Source organism: Lactuca virosa, chromosome 3, assembly GCF_052849685.1.
Source record: "Lactuca virosa cultivar CGN04683 chromosome 3, Lactuca_virosa_CGN04683_v6, whole genome shotgun sequence".
Taxonomy (NCBI): Eukaryota; Viridiplantae; Streptophyta; class Magnoliopsida; order Asterales; family Asteraceae; genus Lactuca; species Lactuca virosa.
This window is the reverse complement of record NC_136428.1, coordinates 26,058,821-26,074,370: the sequence shown is the minus strand read 5'-3', so window position 1 is coordinate 26,074,370 and position 15,550 is coordinate 26,058,821.

Below are 15,550 nucleotides of genomic sequence, written 5' to 3'. Positions count from 1 at the left end.
TGTAGGTGAGTTGGAGGTGGGGTGAGCTGGTAGGCTACGACATGGGCTTTTGGGAATAGGAACATAAGTATAGGTGTAGGTAGGTATGTGATAAGTTTATGTCTGATTAGCGGTATATGTTATGTATGGTGAGGATGGGTGGATGTGAGAGTGTTTTTGTGGATGTGGGTGAGGTGGGTGGTATGGGTATGGGTGTGGGTGTGGGTGGGGATAAAGTTTGGTAGATGGGTGGGTAGGTGTGGGGTATGGGGTGTGGAGGTAGTTAAGGTGGAAGTGGACCTTTGCTTATAAGCCTAAATCCTAAGTATGCCTTATGCTTTATGTCACAAGCCATATGCCTTGAGCCTTATGTCTTGAGACTCTGTTGAATCATGAAAAAGTGACCCTCTTGAACTTCAACCACCGCAGCCAATAAGCCACCGCGGTCAAGCTTCTTATTCAGCAACCGCATCCGAAGTCGTCTAGTCAACCGCAGTCATTCTACTTTACTTAGTTTATTTGTCTTTCTGTAATACTCTCTATTCTCCAGTATGCCTTGCATGCCTACTCTTAGAGAGTGATTCAATGTAACTTCTTGAGTCTCTATAAATAGAGCTCATTCTTATTGTTTCAGTAGTGAATTAATCGAAGAATCTGAATACACATCTCTGAAGTTATCCTCTATATTTCTCTCTATCTACGCATCACTTCTTACTCTCAAAACTTACTAGAACATAACTGATTACAATCTCTCTTCGGAGCAAGTCTCTTGTGACTTAATCACTAAGTTTGATCTCACTTATTAACTTGGTTTGAATGCATTCCTCGTTATGAATCAACTTATGTGTATTCTTGATATAACAATTGTTGTCATTTCATTTCTTTACCTTTCCGCAACTAACTCTCTAACTATCTAACTCTAACTTATTAATATTATTGTTGAGCTTTTAGATCCTTCGAGATTAACTATTCCGCATTTATACTTGTTCTAACGTTTGTTCAAGTGTGTCTTAAAGTTTTTTCTCTCAACAATTGGTATCAGAGCCATAGTGGTTGCTTTTTGAAAAACGGAACTCTGATTTTCAAAGGGCCTTCTATACCACTGAAGCTCATCTTTTAAAAAAAACTTCAAAAAATGGCACAATCATTATCTCTGAATGTTTCCAACAGTGTTGGTGGTTCTAATCGAGCCCCAATACTGGTAGCAAATGAGTATCATCACTGGTCCCAAAGAATGGAAAGATACTTAAGGAGACTTGGTAGAGATGTATGGCGATCCGTAGAAGAAGGACCACATGTCCCAGTTCTTACACCAGTCCAAACTGACGGTGCTACAACCAGACTAGGAGGAGGTCAACCAGTCATGAACCGTCCCACCAAGGATGATCTCGATAAAATGGACAATGATGATGTTGCTTTTTATGAAATCTCCTGTGGAGTTGCTCCTGACAACTTCAATATTATCATAAATTGCAAATCAGCAAAAGAGATCTAGGAAGTTCTCAAGAATTTGTATGAAGGCTCAGAACAAGCACAAGACAAGAAGTTTACTACCGCACTTAATGAGTTCAACAACTTCAAAGCTCATACTGGCGAAAGCTTGGAAGACTCCTTCAAAAGATTCACCCTAATAGTCACCAAGTTATCCAATGCGGGCACCATCCGCAGTAACCATGAAACAAATCTTCAGTTTCTTAATGGTTTGGGAAGACATTGGACTACGGCTAAGATGATAGTCCAAGGCGATAGAAAGATTCATTCTTTGTCACTCTACAAGCTCTATGGAGAACTGCAAGCACAAGAATCCACCGTACTCAAAGACTGTGCTGACTTCGGAGGACCACTTGCTCTCATTGCACAAGCTCCACATTATCAATCTTACTCTCCCTCGTATGACACTCCACCGCAGTCATACGAAGCTGATTCAGAGTATGATGATGAAGAAGAATTTCAGAAGGCTATTGCTCTGGTTAGCCAACAGTTCAACCGTCTACCACCTCCTTCCTTCCACCAGAATCAACAGTTCAACAAACCTCCATTCATCCGTAACTTCAGTATCCAGAATAACCATCCTCGATATTCCAAAAGTTCTCATCCACCACCGCAATATCAAAATACTCAACCAAAGGAGGCACCGCAGTCTACTCAAACCACTGACTCCGGTACTCCCTCAGAAGACAAGACTAATGTTGTAATTTGCCACAAATGCAACAAAGAGAATCATTGTGCAAGAGATTGTAAGGCCAATGTAGTAAAAGACAAAGCATTCTACCTTAGAATGGCTCAAGAGTTGGAAGATAAGGAAAAGGCAAGGGCATACGTAGCCCATGTCATCCGGAGACGAAGATGAAGCCATCAACAGTGTCAAAGGAAAAGGGAAAATCTGCATGCTGGCAACTGCGGATGATGATGGGTCTACAAAGCTGGACAAGAACTACTGCTACATGGCAAAGGATGGAACTCTAAGCATCGTCGAACAGGTAAAACTCATGATCCAAACTCTAAACTATAGCATGCATGACTATCAACCTTACATAGATGATCTTAATGACACGTGTGCTGCCGTCCTTACAGACTATAACAAAGCCTTAGATGAGAAGAACATTGCGTCCCAAGAGATGTTCCATGTGAGAGGACGACTGGATAACAAAAGACTCAAAATGGCTATGTTAGAAAAGGACTTAGAGTTAGAGAAAGATGCAAGAATGTTGAGTGAAACACAATTAGAAATAGCTTTGAACCAGAGAGATTTAGCTCAGAGTGAAATTGTACATTTAAATCTCTTAATCGAAAAATTGTTCAATGAAAGTGAAGCCATTGAAAATTTGGTAAATAATGGAACCATGGACAATACATACAATTGGGGTTGGTCCAATGGATATCCTACCGCAATGGATTCCTCACCCCGATTCAACAAAGACAGACTGTATGTCCATCCAGACCGAGAATTTCATTTCCCAGTCAATGACAAGACCTTTCCCGAAGACATCAAAACTCACTTCGGTAGACTTCATAATCTAAGCAATAATTGTGTCATTGAGGAAATTGTGCCTGAGGTTTCGGGTCACACATGTGATCAAATTCCTATCTGTGGCACCATTTACCCAAACTCTCCAACCTCATCTCTAGTTGATGAAGAAATTGTCATAGAGGGCCCCGAAGTCTCGAAAGACTTTCCATCTTTGCCCTCAGACCGCAGTCTCTCACACTGTAATCAAAAGTCCCACAAAAGTCATACTGAAGTCCCAACTCAGACTTACTCTGCAGTAGTCAAATCATCACTACCGCAGTCATCAGTAAAAGGATCTGTAACTCTTCAGCCTATTCATCATGAATTAACCATAGAGAACTTTGAAGTGGGTCACTGCTCTCAGACCCCTGAATATTCAAGTTCGGATGACTCTAGCCCATGTTTTCAAAATTTTTCTAAGAATTCCAGGAAACCGCAGTTGAACATCAAGGACTGCGGTTCTCCAAAAACTTTAGCAAAAAAGGCTTTCAAAAACGAAATTCGCTCCCGAGGCACAAATAGACAAATCTTTTCGAAAAACAAGAAGCATGTCAGATTTCCAAAGTCCAAAACTCCAGAAAAATTTGTTTTGTCACACTATTTTTTGAAAAACTCTCCCATCAAGAAAACATACAAAAAGGAATGTATAATTTCAACAGTCATTCCTAATTCATCTGACACAACCCAAAAAGGTGTAAAGTCTTTTCAAAACAATGGTTTTCAAATCTATTCCTCAGATGATCCGAAACGGAAATGTATCTTACCCACTCAAACACTTTTAAAGTCACATCAAAATTTTAACAAATGGAAGGGTATTCTACCAAATCCAACAAAAAGGACACAAAGATCTACACGTGCTAAACCTTTTTCAAAACAAACTTTTTAGAAACCAAACAACACTCATGTCAAATCTTTTCAACCTCGGACCGGTCACAAGCCCAACTCATCCTTTAGACCGTTGACCAAACGTGGTGTTAGAACAAAAGACAAATTCTCAACCTGTAAATGTCAGTGTAGTTACCAAAAGGATTCATCCTATGTCAAATCTAGTTGGAGTCAGAAACCTCATAATTTTTCAAAACCACACAACACTCCAAAACTGCACAAACACCCAGGACTAGGATTAAAAGTTGACAAGAAACCAGTCCCTGCAACCTCGGTCCATGCATCATTCAGAAACTCATATGTTGTCCCAGGCTCCAAACTAGTTTGGATGCCTAAACTAACCGTGTAATTCTCAGGCTTTGTGAAAGGAGGAACAAGAAGAAGAATGGTTAATCGACAACGCCTGCTCCTTGCACATGACCGGAAGGTTAGAATACCTTCGGGATTTCAGGCCAATTTGCAACGGTGGAAATGTTACATTCGGCAACAATGCGAATGGGATCATCCGAGGTTATGGTGTTCTCATTATGGGGAACTTTTCTATTTAAAAGGTTGCTTATGTAGAAAGCCTTAAACACAATCTCATCAGTGCTGGCCAACTATGTAAGGCAGGCCATCGAGTTGAATTTGATGATCAATTTTGCTATGTAATGACAAGTGATAGGAACACATGTTTGATCAAATCTCGATCCGAAGGTACTATGTATCCTCTGGATGTCTCTCTGATCATAGGCAAACCGCAGTTATGTTTCCTATCCAAAGAAGTATACGAAGTCAGCTGGCTATGGCACCGCAAGCTAGCTCATCTCAACTTCATATACATCAACAATTTGGTCACTGGAGAACTAGTCAGAGGACTCCCTATTCTCAAGTTCAGCAATGATACTCTCTGCCCTGCATGTGAATGTGGAAAGCAATCCAAAGCAAGTCAGCCCATGGTGATTGACTCTTCAATTTCTGAACCACTAGAGCTCCTTCACATTGATCTCTGCGGTCCATCAACCGTAGCCAGTCTCCATCACAAGAAGTACATACTAGTTATAGTAGATGATTTCACACGCTTCCCATGGGTTTTCTTCCTCAGACTCAAGTCAGAAACACCACAGATTCTCATCAATTTCATCAAGGAAATCGAACTTCAGAAAAAGCTGCCAGTACGACGAATCCGCAGTGATAATGGAACCGAGTTTACTAATCATCTCCTCAACAGTTTCTTGGTGTCCAAGGTCATCATTCACAACTTCTCAGCTCCCTACACACCGCAACAAAATGGGGTAGTAGAGAGAAGGAACCGCACTCTAGTAGAAGCAGCCAGATCCATGCTCAACTTTGCACACCTTCCTCTCTACTTCTGGGCTGAAGCAGTAGCACCCGCATGCTTTGTGCAAAACCGAAGCATTGTGTGCAAACGCCTCAATAAAACACCGTATGAGGGCCTTAACAATCGCAAGCCAAATGTTCGCTTCTTTCATATCTTTAGGTGTAGATGTTTTGTGATCAACAACAGAGATCAGCTTAAGAAGTTTACACCGAAGTCTGATGAAGGCATCTTCCTTGGTTACTCCCCTAACAAGGTTGCTTATCGAGTTCTCATTAGACGTACAAGGTTGATCATTGAAAGCTTCGATGTGAAATTTGATGACTATCACATCCGCAACACCCCTCCATCCACTGAAATCACCGCAATCCTGGAAAGTGATATTCCTGCCTCTTTGGGTCCATTAAATCTTGTTGAAGTCAATTATGACGATCTCTTCGACCCTGTAGAAACAGCCAAGTTATCCGAAGTTCTTGTGTCTCAAGAAGCTCAACAGCAGCACGCTGATGTATCTGGTCCTTCGCTATCCGAAGTAGCATCTCTCAATACTTCCACCTCACCGGTTGAGGGGGAAAGCTCTACTCCGGATCAAGCAACAAACATCGAGGTTCCAGTACTTGATACAGCTAAAGTTCCCATCCGTAGAGAATCATTACCATCCAACGTTTCTTCCGACTCGGATGATGAAAACATACAAAACATCGACACAAGAAAGGATTCTAGGATTATCACTCTTCCATCCGCAGTCCAAGGGGAACCTTCTCAGGTTCCAGAGGAACTCCCATCAGCAATCCAGGGGGAACCTCTTCCAACTGCTTAAGAAAATTCCATTCTCGCCCCAACAATCCAAGATGATTCTGCAGGATGTTCTTAAGTCCAGGGGGAATTGACATCTCCAACCGCATAATCTTCTGATATCGAAGACATTCCCTCTACCGCAGCTGCTGATCATCTGCAACCCCGTCTACACGTATGGACGAAGGACCACCCACCAGGTCAAATAATTGGCAACCCATCCGCAAGTATCCAGACTCGATCTTCCAAGGACTTATTGATCATTGTCACTACGCAGCATTTATGTCCTCAGTCGAGCCCCGAACGATCAAAGAAGCATTACTAGAACCTGATTGGATATGCGCAATGCAAGAAGAGCTAGAAGAATTCAAAAGAAACAAAGTGTGGCAGCTCATCCCGAAACCACATGGTCACACCATTGTTGGTACTAGATGGGTATTCAAAAACAAGCTGGATGAATCTGGTGCGGTAGTCAGAAACAAAGCAAGGTTAGTTGCAAAGGGCTATAGTCAACTTGAAGGTATTGACTATGATGAAACGTATGCTCCGGTGGCACGAATGGAAGCAATCCGAATCTTCTTAGCCTACGCAGCCCACAAAAACATCAAGGTACACCAAATGGACGTAAAAAGTGCATTTCTCAATGGGGAATTAAAAGAAGAGGTTTACCTTCAGCAACCTCCAGGCTTTGAAAGTATTGAATTCCCAGACCACTGCTACAAACTTGAAAAAGCAGTCTACGGTCTGAAGCAAGCCCCAAGAGCGTGGTACGAGACTCTCTCTGAATTTCTTGTCTCATCCGGATACAAAAGAGGAGTGATTGATCCCACGTTATTTAGAAAAGCAAATGGTGATCACCTCATGCTTGTAGAAATATATGTGGATGATATCATCTTCGGATCAACTGATCAAGGAATGGTGGATGAATTTGCTAAGCTCATGACCAACAAGTTCAAAATGAGCATGAATAGAGAGATTAACTTCTTTCTAGGACTTCAAGTTAAACAAGTTCCGCAAGGGATATTCATTCATCAGGAGAAATACACCACTGAACTGTTATCAGGAGAAATATTCCATGGACAACTGTTCTTCGGCTATGGTCCCCATGGCCTTCGGATATAAGATCTCTGCTGATCCCTCAGGCGAATCTGTGGATCACAAGACTTATAGAGGTATCATAGGCTCTTTGATGTACCTCACCGCAAGCCCTCCAGACATTTTCTTTGCAACTGGTGTATGCGCAAGGTATCAGGCTGACCCAAAAATGTCGCACATGACCGCAGCCAAACAAATACTAAGATACCTAAAAGGAAACAAGTCTCTTGCATTATGGTACCCCGCATGCAATGATTTCAGTCTTCAAGCATTCACAGATGCGGATCACGCCGGATGCAGACTAGATCAAAAAAGCACTTCAGGTGGATGTTAATTTCTGGGTGGAAGACTCGTCAGTTGGTCATCAAGGAAACAAAGTTGTGTATCTTTGTCTACCGCAAAAGCTGAATATGTGGCCGCAGCCAGCTGTTGTTCACAAGTTCTATGGATGAAGACACAACTTATGGACTACGGATACAGAATGTTGCGGATACCAATTTACTGTGACTCTGAAAGTGCTATAGCGATCTCTCACAATCCTATTCAGCACTCCAAGACCAAGCATACTGAACTACGGTATCACTTCATCAAAGATCACATCCTGAAAGGTAACATTGAACTCATCTTTGTCCATACTCATGAAGAGATTGCTAATGTGTTCACAAAGGCACTTGACTCTACAAAGCTCAACACTTTCTTACAAATTTTCTACAATACATTCCCAAGGAGAGCCCAAGGGAGAACCCTACCGAGCTTACTTTTGCAAGATTCTGGTCCCTCTGCATTTCACACCTCCATGCGGACGCAGGGATCAGCATGGGCAACGACATCAACTACTTTTTCACCAAGGATCTTAAAAGGTACAATCCCTCATCTGATCAATCTGTTTTTGGACCAATTAGAAGACTTCCAACCCACATTCTCACCACTCTTGGTCTTGAGACTGCTGATGTCTCAGATCATATTGAGGCTACGGAAGGTATTGCCCCATACCTTCATACCCCGCCTTTTCAAAACCCATCCGTAATCATTACCCCTGGAAGTACCGCGGTCCCATCTTCCACTACTCTCTCAAATCTTTCTCAAAGAAGAAAGAAATTGGCCTCAACTCATCAAGGCCCCTGCAATGTCTCCAAGAAACAAAGAACCCCAAAGAAAGATGCTCCCAAACCAACCGTACCCTCCAAGAAACGAAAAACCAAACCAACCGCACCCACAAATGACAGTGACTCTAATGAGGATGCGCAACCAATTGCCATCCTTAAGAAAAGAAAAACCAATCCCACTGGCCATATGCATGACCGGACTGATACCTCAGCCTCTCAAAAGGCTCCGGTAGTCCTTGGGGTGGTCGCAGACCCATTCAACACCACCATCGAATACCACTCAAGCTCAGAAAGTGAGTCTGTTTCATCACCTCGTGGAGACTCCCCCCCAGTTCATTCCCAAGAGGATAACACTGGTTCTCGGCCTAAGGTCTCCAGGGCTTCCCGACTGCATTTCTTTTCCCCTGAGGAGTTGAAATCCATCCTCTTGAATGTCATCCATACACTTCAAACACCTTCCCAAACGCAAGGCACTTCTTCCGCCCTTGTCGGAACTAAGTCGAGGCCAAACTTGACTACGGGCCAAGGAGACCGAGGAAGCTCAGGAAATCCTACTCTGCTTACATCAGTAACAGGTGGTTTAGGCACGGTGAGCACAAATGTGCCAGGATCCGTGGACCCGAAAGACACTTCGGTGCGATTCAAAGGATTGGACGGTGAAGACTCTAATGACTCATGGTTAAACTATACTCCAGTATCTGAGGTAGACATCAAGAAATATGCCGCTTTCCGTAGGGCAATCCAAGCACACAAAGAACAGCAAATCAAGCAACAGCAGCAGAAGGAACAGGAAATCCATTTTGTGGCTAAGTATTGGGCAGATGCAATTAACAATGCCAATACCATAGCCACCATACTGAAAGTTCAAGACTGGATGTGTGAGATGGCAGAAACTCTCGGCAAGGCTCAAGAAGCAGCTGCTGATCAAAATGCTTCCAAAGTCCCTCCAACTCCCACTGTCCAAGAATCACAAGACGAAGGAACCGCAGTAGAAGTCAGCTCTGCTCCCACCTTCAGTTTTTGACGATGTTGATCTACAAGAGGTAAATAAACCCTCTCCCTCTGATGATGATCTTATGATGTTGGATGAAGAAGAAGAATCCAGTGGCTCTCACCACTCAACTTCCAAGCCCAAAGAGAAGAAGAAAAAGAAGAAGAATGCTGTCACAAGAAAGGAATTTTTGAGCCTGCAAGCAAAGGTCGATCAAATTCTTGCTGCGGTCAAGCCAACTCAACCGCAACCAGAAGACACACCCGGACCGCAGTCATTGATCGAAAGAATCGAACGCTTGGAAACTCGTGAGAGATTGGCTGCTGAGCGTATCTCCCTCAAAGTTGAAATGGGAATCCGGTCCCTTGACAACAATCGACAAGCAGATCACAAGGACTTCGTGGCGGCTGTGGAACACCTCATCTCTGAAGTGACCGTAATCAAGAAAGATCTACAAGCAGCCATTGCGGATCAAGCCACCCAATCTCAAAAACTGATAGTTAAGACTAACACTGCATATGAGACCATTATCTCAGTCCTTCAAGCTACTATCAACCGATTGCAACGTTCCTTGTCAACCAACTTCCATGGTCCTGAAATCCTTCAACTCACCAAAGAAATTCACAGGCTGCTCTTCAACTCCACCATCCCCAACAATCAACAGTTGGCAGATGCCCTTAAAGCCCAATTTCAGTAAGTTTTTGCCAAAGTTGATGGCCTTCGAAAATGGCTTGAGGAAGCTCCTGGGTTGCATTCCTCAAGAGGGGGAAGTGAAGAAGAAGAAGACCATCACTCCAATCACTCCAAAAGCCTCTCCCAACATCAAAGCCCCCCCATCATTACAGAAAAAATTCCTACACTGCAACCCTCACCTCAACTATCTCATCATACTCCACCTCAAAAGGAGATCACTCCTGAGAAACCAGAGACCCCTCCTCACTTCAAAAATCTGGTGGATCACATGTCCTCTCCAAGCTCAAATGACTCCCCTGCCACTACCCAAAGGAAAAAAGATTGGAAAGCAGCTAAACTTGCTGAGCTTATATGGAGAGAATGCGGTTTTGACACTATCATGGATGAATCCTTGATAAACTCCTGGATCAATCCTCACCGCAGACTGCTGGATGATGACCACAAGCCATACCTCACATATGTTGAACCCCCCTCGGATGGCTACTGGGATGTTCCAATCTCCCCAAATGTTAAATACTTCACAGTGTTTGAGCCGTTTGACTGCAGCCTTCCAGACCACAAAAGACTGCCAATGGAATTCAAGAGACTTAACCATTTTAATGATAAGCATTCCTCTCCCATTGAGAAAATCTGGTCTAACGACAGACCATCCGCAGTCAAAAACAACAAGCCTCGGAAGTTCATGAAGGCTGACTTCATCCAATACACTCTCACTAGAAGGGAACACGACTATGTCCGCACCCAAGCTGACTTCCCCTGCATGAATCCTGAAGAAGTTTTTCTCATAGCAAAGGTGTTCCAGAACAAGTCGGAGAAACACCCGAAGATGAAGATAGCTCTTGAAAGAGCTAGTATGTTTTTGAAAGAGAATGTCTATGATTTTGCTAAAATCGACGCAGACATCTACCCCACCATTGCCAAGAAGTTTGATCTACCACCTCTCGATCCTGCACCAATGCCTACCGAAGGCTATCAAGAAATATCCTTAGGTGCAACCAACTTTCCTGAGCTCGGAGTCATTTTCACAAGGAAGACCGATAAAGTCAAATACTTTATTCCTATGACTGCCATGAATCGCCTCACCAGGAAGCAACTTGAAATCTGTCGAACCGTAGTCGAAAGATCAAAGCATACAACTGCCGAAGTCAAGTTCGAGATTTTAAGAAGGATCACTTGGTTGGAAAACATCAGGAAGTTTTGGTGGATCCTGATCAAGTTTCTTAAACTTGATAGCTGAACAAAAGTTAAAGAGGTCACTTAGGGGGAAATTGTTGAATCATGAAAAAGTGACCCTCTTGAACTTCAGCTACCGCAACCAATAAGCTATCGCAGTTAATCTTCCTCTTCAGCAACCGCATCCGAAGTCGTCTAGTCAACCGCAGTCATTCTACTTTACTTAGTTTATTTGTCTTTCAGTAATACTCTCTATTGTCCAGTATGCCTTGCATGGCTACTCTTAGAGAGTGATTCAATGTAACTTCTTGAGTCTCTATAAATAGAGCTCATTCTTATTGTTTTAGTAGTGAATTAATCGAAGAATCTGAATACACATCTCTGAAATTATCTTCTGTATTTCTCTCTATCTACGCATCACTTCTTACTCTCAAAACTTACTAGAACATAACTGATTACAATCTCTCTTCGGAGCAAGTCTCTTGTGACTTAATCACTAAGTTTGATCTCACTTATTAACTTGGTTTGAATGCATTCCTCGTTATGAATCAACTTATGTGTATTCTTGATATAACAATTGTTGTCATTTCATTTCTTTACCTTTTCGCAACTAACTCTCTAACTATCTAACTCTAACTTATTAATATTATTGTTGAGCTTTTAGATCCTTCGAGATTGACTATTCCGCAATATACTTGTTCTAACGTTTGTTCAAGTGTGTCTCAAACTTTTTTCTCTCAACAGACTCAAGCCTTTATACTTAAGTCGGAAGACATAAACCATAAGGCTAAGCCATAAGGCATAAGCCTTAAGTCACATGATCCAATCATAATCATTATGTAATAAGACTTTAATCATTAATTTATAAGCCCTAATATCCAAGCCATAAGCCCTAATTAAGCTATAATTCATAAGCCTTAATCCCTAAGCTATAATCCATAAGCCCTAATACCTAAGGCATAAGCCATAATACCTAAGCTATAATACCTTAAGCCTTAATTCATAACTCATAAGTCATAAGTCATAACTCTTTAGCCATTAGGTCTGCCCTAGGCTAACCTAAATCACAAGTTATAAGTCGTATGCCCTAAACCCTAACTCTTAAGCCATAAGCCTTATGTATTAAGAAATAAATGATAAGTCACAAGCCATAAACTATAAGCCTTATGACATAAAATAAATGATAAGTCACAAGCCATAACCTATAAGCCTTAAGCCATAAGCCTTATAACATAAACCATAATTCATAATTCATAATCCATAAACCATATGGCATAAGCCCAAAGTATCCTGACGGTCTCAAAGATAATGTTGAGTATATTTGTTGGCCAACTAACACTAATATGGAGTTTTTCTGGTCCTTCAACTTTGTTCCTCCCAATCTTTCTCAGATTAATTCATAACTAATGATTTAGTATCATATTATTGATCCCCTAGAAAGTAGCTTATTCGTTACTATTCCCACCCACCCCCCCCCCAAAAAAAGGCCATCAACATTCCTATCTCTCGTAGTGAAAACACATTTTGATGTATAAGGAACGAAAATAACAACCTATACTTAGTGCTCAATCAATATTTTTTAGGGTTGGAAGTACAAATTTTTACCAAACAATGGACTATTTATAATATACTTCATAACTAATGATTTAGTATTATATTACCAATAGAATTATAAATTTGAAGTTACAAATTTATTACAATTTTTTTTTGATTTTGATCGACCAAAATTTTCCAAATTTGACCGATTTTAACCGAGTTTCACTCATTTTGACCGACTCATTTTGACCGTTTTTTACAGATACCCCCTTTTCCCCTGTTGTCGACACCGTTCTCCCTCGTCTCCCTTAAATTGAAATTTCAGTTCCCTCCCCACACATAATCTTTCCCGCTGTTTCTTCTTTTCCTCTTCTTTTTATTTCCAAGGATCGATGCTCTGATTGAAATAAAAAGGGCATTAGGAACCCTTTCTTGTTCTCCCACCCCTTAGGTCCCTTGTCCACCACCGCTACTCCATCGCCCCATGTTCGATCACGAGCTTACCGATGGTATTGTTGTATGGCTTCAACCCTAATTTCATATCTTCTAATTACGTGAGAACCCAACACTGTGAAATCCCTTTGAAACCTATAAACCCCTTCTAAATCGTTGGCACCGCTCCACCACCCCTATTTTTCAGTTGCAGCTCCACCACCCACTCCGCCTCGCTAGGATAGACTTAGAAAGACAAAGATCAACAAAAACCTACATACGACGAAAGAGGAAGACTGATGAGGAAGAAGACCGAAACTCACTCTCTTTTACGATATTACAGGGAATGAAAAAGACTGAGGTCTGGCATTTGTTTCATCTTTTGTGTTCATTACATGAAAATTCATGATTTCTTAATTCTTATTATTCTATTATTATTTTTTTAACTTTTGAACCCCATTATCCCACATTACCACGATTTCTTTACTTCCCCTCTAATCGACCCCTTAACCATTGCACTGATTACATCAACGATTCTTATTTCAGAAATTAGATATCGTACTAGACGAATCTGAAATTTCAAAGATGCATTTTTATTTCTCAGTTGATTCTTGTTTTTGAAATCACCTTTGATTTATGAAAGTCCGAAGTTTGAGAATTTGATAATTGAAAGACACAAATCATTGAACCGCCCACATCGCCCACATGGTTTCTTAATCTGTCTAAGTTTAAAGCTTCTTGATTGTTAAATTCTATTTCTTACTTTGATGCAAATTCCATTCTTTTACAATGTAATACAATTTTGATTTCGTATACTGTTAAATTTCATTTTTTTTTCAAATCTGATGTCGTCATTCCATTATTCTGATTTCTGATGCATTCAGATTTCTTATTCTTAAACATTTACACAGTCTCATTCTCAATTTTAGATTTATGATGAATACTAAATTTCCTACACATTTATAGCAACTTCAAGCAGATTACACTGTCTCGCCTTATTTTTTACAATGTTAGTGTCATTGATGTGAGTGTTTTTCTATACCTGGACCATTTTACCCCTACATGGAGTTCATTGTGTGTTGCTTTGTTGGTGCCTTGAGAATTGCAAATTTCATATAAACTTCATACTTCTGGTTAGTATGCTTCTGGTTGTTGTTTGATGTTGAGATTGTTGTTGGGAGTGTGTTCATCTATCTTCACCATTTTGCCCTTGGATTTTTTTAGGCCATAATGGTGATACCTTCATATAGGCCTCACAAGCACAACAAGTATTTTATGTGACAGACCCGCTCGATCAAAAAATGTCTATTGTGTTCAATACACCTCCCAAAAATTACAAAGATACATATGAAGATGTAGATGAAGAATTTAGTATTGTAGCTCCTCATAATGATAATATATTGCCACGTGTAGACACACTTGAGTTGCAGAAGGAAAATGATTATTTTTGTACTGATTCTCATGGTATTCTTATATGTACGGTATGTGTTTCTTAATGTCATGAATTACATTTTTAGCGATAATGTTTGTCCTTCTTTTAACATTTAATGATCTTTATTTTTATTTGTAGAAGGGAAAGGTCAAACCTTGATCCTAGCATTACGTGGAGAATAAGAAAATGACAAAAAATGACGATGCACTTTCCTTAATATTTTTTTACCATATTATACCATCAAACTATTCTGGTGTAATATTGTTATAACTCAAAGTTATTTTTTTTCAGTTTTTTACTGTAATGGTGGATGACATGTTATAACATAAACTGCATGTTATAGTAATGTACTTTCGTTATGCAATGTTAGACAAATTTGTATTCTTTTCATTTATTTATCATACTATTCTGTTAAAATAAGTTGTATTCTTTTCATTTTTAATGGTGTCTGATATGGTGTAATTAAAAGAATAGATGACAAAAATGGCAATTTGGTCCTTTCTTATAGCTCTTATTCAATACAACTATATTGTTATTTGTTTTTGTTTTTATTATTTTTAGTTTTTTTTGGTTTTTTCAGAAATTGTTTCTAACTTTACAAAACTGCCATTGAATTTTTTTTTATTAATTTATACAACCCTTTAACTGCAAAAAAAAAAAAGCAATGTACTTTTGTAAAATGCCATGATTGAACTTTTTGTTCATTTTTTATTCTGCCAAATGATATCAAAGATAAATATGGTCAAATTTAAGAGTCTTCCAAATACAATAGTACAACCAGAATAAACATTACATATGTGTCTATATTTACATATAGACACATATAATAGCTGTAATCGTAACTAAATGCTACCTACACACACAATATTTGTTTCTTCTTAAAGCCAATTTATAATATTTTGACACACATAATAAAAGGTACATGACCATAAGTAACCAATACTAACTTGTTTTATTTTCTTGCGTTAACTAAGTACAACTAGTATAGAACCGCCCTATGGACACACAAATATTTAGTGTGACCATATGTATCACCTTTTAGCTACTTTGTCCTTTATGTGGCTAAAAAGGCACCAGGTTATAAACAAAGATAAAACTAACTCAT